Genomic DNA, 3,182 nt, shown 5'->3' with positions numbered 1-3,182 from the left:
TACAATGATAGATATTAGAGAATAAAAATAAGATAGAGAGAAAAGTGAAACTTCCTGTATGATGAATTCCTCAAAATTAGAGTTTTGGAGAGTGATCAGTTTGAGAATGGAGGAGGATACTCTGGTAGTCGTAGAGGTTCATTAGGCCACAAGTCCTGCGCTAAAAGAATATTATATCTAGTGGTAGCCATGGTCGTGGTCGAGCAAGACATGGCAGTCGTGGAGAACCTTCCCCAGTGGAGTTGTAGTTCCTATATGATGATGAGTTTAAGAGTTCTATATAACTGTGATAAAATCAAGAACTTTTTAGGAGATATTAGGAAGTATAAGGATTTGAAAAGAAATAACCGAAATAAAGAATAAAAATAAAATTCTAAAATTTAATAAAAATAATAGAAATAGTTTCAATAATAAGTAAAAATAGAAAGTAATAAATAAATATTTCTAAACATCTTCATCGCCGGATGATTCGCGAGGCGGGACTGGAGATGAGATAGAAAGGTACTGACAACTCTGCCGTAGAGTAGCATCAATATTGTCAAATTGTTGAAAACACTGAAGCTCGAATCGAGTGAGGTGCTCAAAGATGTTAGCGTATGAAGCTGCCACATGAACTGGACAAAAGGGTAGCGGTGGCTGAGAATAGGGATCAGGGAGTGGAGAAGGGGAGATTTCGGCTAGGGCTTTGCAAAGGAAGAAGAAAATGAATAGTGATTTGCTTATATAGGGGGGCCACACGGCCTAGGGCCATGCCCGTGTACTTATGAGGGTGAGCCCGTGTGTTTCGAATTTTGCAATTTTAGGTCGGGATTGGTTATTCTCCCATGCCCGTGTGTCTTGGGCATGTGTGATACACGACCATATCGTACGGTCGTGCCTAGCTTTGTTAGCTTCTCCCATGCCTGTGTTTTTCCTATCTAGTGCACCCACAGCCATGTAGCACGGCCGTGGGGATTTATCACACCCCATGTTTTGGGGAAATCATTTACCCTATTTTCGCACGACCGCATCGTACGGTCGTGTTTCCCTCCGTGTTAGGCACACGGCCTTAAGCACGACCGTGTTATCGATCGTGCGATGCTGGGAACATGTGCTTCAAATACTCTGTTAGTGACCAAAATGTTTAAAACTTGAATTTAAAATAATTTAAAATGGTTAGTACTCGTGTTGCCTCCCGCGAAGCGCTTATTTATAGTCTAAGCTCGACTGTTACCTTGTTAGTATACTCAGGGTGGTTTGTGGAGTCATAACTCCTCTCCATCGACATTAAAGTCCTCACCATTATAAAGTTTGAGACGTTGTCTGTTTACTTTGAAAGTACCGTATGATGGGTGAATTACCTCTATCGTGCCATATGGATGAACAGATTGAATTATGAAGGGTCCTAACCATCGTGAATTTAGTTTCCCAGGAAACAATTTGAGTCTTGAGTTGTATAGTAAGACAAGATCTCCAACTTCAAATTGTTTTTGTTGCTTTAAACGAACATCATGGCGCCACTTTGTTGCTTCCTTGTATAGGCGTGAATTTTCGTATGCATTGGCTCGCCATTCATCTAGCTCGTTCAGCTGTATCAACCTATTTTTTCTTGCAAGTTCAGGATCAAGGTTTAGAAATTTAATAGCCCAAAAAGCTTTATGCTCTAGTTCGAATGGGAGATGACAACTTTTGCCATAAACAAGTCTGTAAGGTGATGTCCCTATAGGAGTCTTAAAAGCAGTTCTGTAAGCCCATAAGGCATCGTCTATTTTTGTTGCCTAGTCTTTTCTGTTTGATTCTACCGTTTTTTCAAGGATCCGTTTGAGTTCTCGGTTTGTTACTTCAGCTTGTCCATTAGTTTGAGGATGGTATGGGGTGGCCGTTCTATGATGAACTCCGTATTTCTTAAGGGTTTTTTCAAATTGGGTATTACAAAAATGAGTGCCCCTGTCACTGATAATTGCTCTAGGTGTTCTGAATCTCGAAAAGAGTTTTTTAAGGAAACGTACTACCACTCTAGCATCATTAGTAGGTAGAGCTTGAGCTTCTACCCATTTGGACATGTAGTCAACTGCTACTAAGATATATTTATTTCCAAATGAACTGGGGAATGGGCCCATGAAATCGATACCCTACACGTCAAATATTTCACAAGAAAGCATATAGTTTTGAGGCATTTCATCACGTTTAGATATGTTACCTGTCCGTTGGCATTTTTCACATAAAGTAACATACCTGATAGCGTCTTTGAATAACGAAGGGCAATAAAAACCTGATAGCGGTCTTTGTCCCATTATAGTGTCCTCTGGTTGGCCCTGAGTGGCAGTGTTCCAATATTTTTGATATTTCTAATCCTGTAATGCATCTTCTAATGACTTGATCTACACATCTGTAAACAGAAATGGATCGTCCCAAAAGTAGTTTTTTACATCATTAAAGAATCGCTTCTTTTGCTGGTGTGTTAACCCTTTTGGGATAATGTTAGCAGTTAAAAAATTCGCGATGTCTGCAAACCAAGGTACTTCAGAGTCAGATATAGCGAAAAATTGTTCTTCAGGGAACGGATCATTTATTTCCACGTCATCTAGTTCTCTAGTATTGGTTTTCTCGAGCATGGATAGATGATCAACCGCTAGATTTTCAGCTCTTTTCTTGTCCTGAATTTCCATGTTAAATTCCTGCAAAAGGAGAATCTATCAGATGAGTTGCGGTTTTGCATCGGTTTTAGTTAAAAGATAGCAAATGGTGGAATGATCAAAATTTATCAAAAGAAAAAACCACAACTAGCAACTCTATTTCCGTGGTAGTATAGTTTTCTTGTGCAGCCGTTAAGGTTTTGCTGGCGTAATAGATAGGTTGAAAATGCTTGTCTCTTCACTGTCCCAGTACTGTACCTACTGCAAAATCACTCGCATCGCACATTAGTTCAAATGGAAAGTTCCAATCAGGTGCGATTATAATTAGAGCATTAATTAATTTATCCTTTAAAGTATTAAATGCTTCTAAACATTCCTAATCGAAGTTAAAAAGTATATCTTTTTCTAGCAATTTAGTTAAAGGCTTAGCTATTTTAAAAAAATCCTTAATGAATCTTCTATAAAAACCATTATGTCCTAAAAAGCTTCTAATAGCCTTAACTGAACTAGGAGGTGGTAATTTCTCGATTGTTTCTACTTTAGATTTATCCACCCCAATCCATTTAC

Source organism: Gossypium arboreum, chromosome 13 (assembly GCF_025698485.1).
Source record: "Gossypium arboreum isolate Shixiya-1 chromosome 13, ASM2569848v2, whole genome shotgun sequence".
NCBI lineage: Eukaryota > Viridiplantae > Streptophyta > Magnoliopsida > Malvales > Malvaceae > Gossypium > Gossypium arboreum.
The sequence above is the reverse complement of the archived record's forward strand: the minus strand, read 5'-3'. Positions refer to the sequence as shown.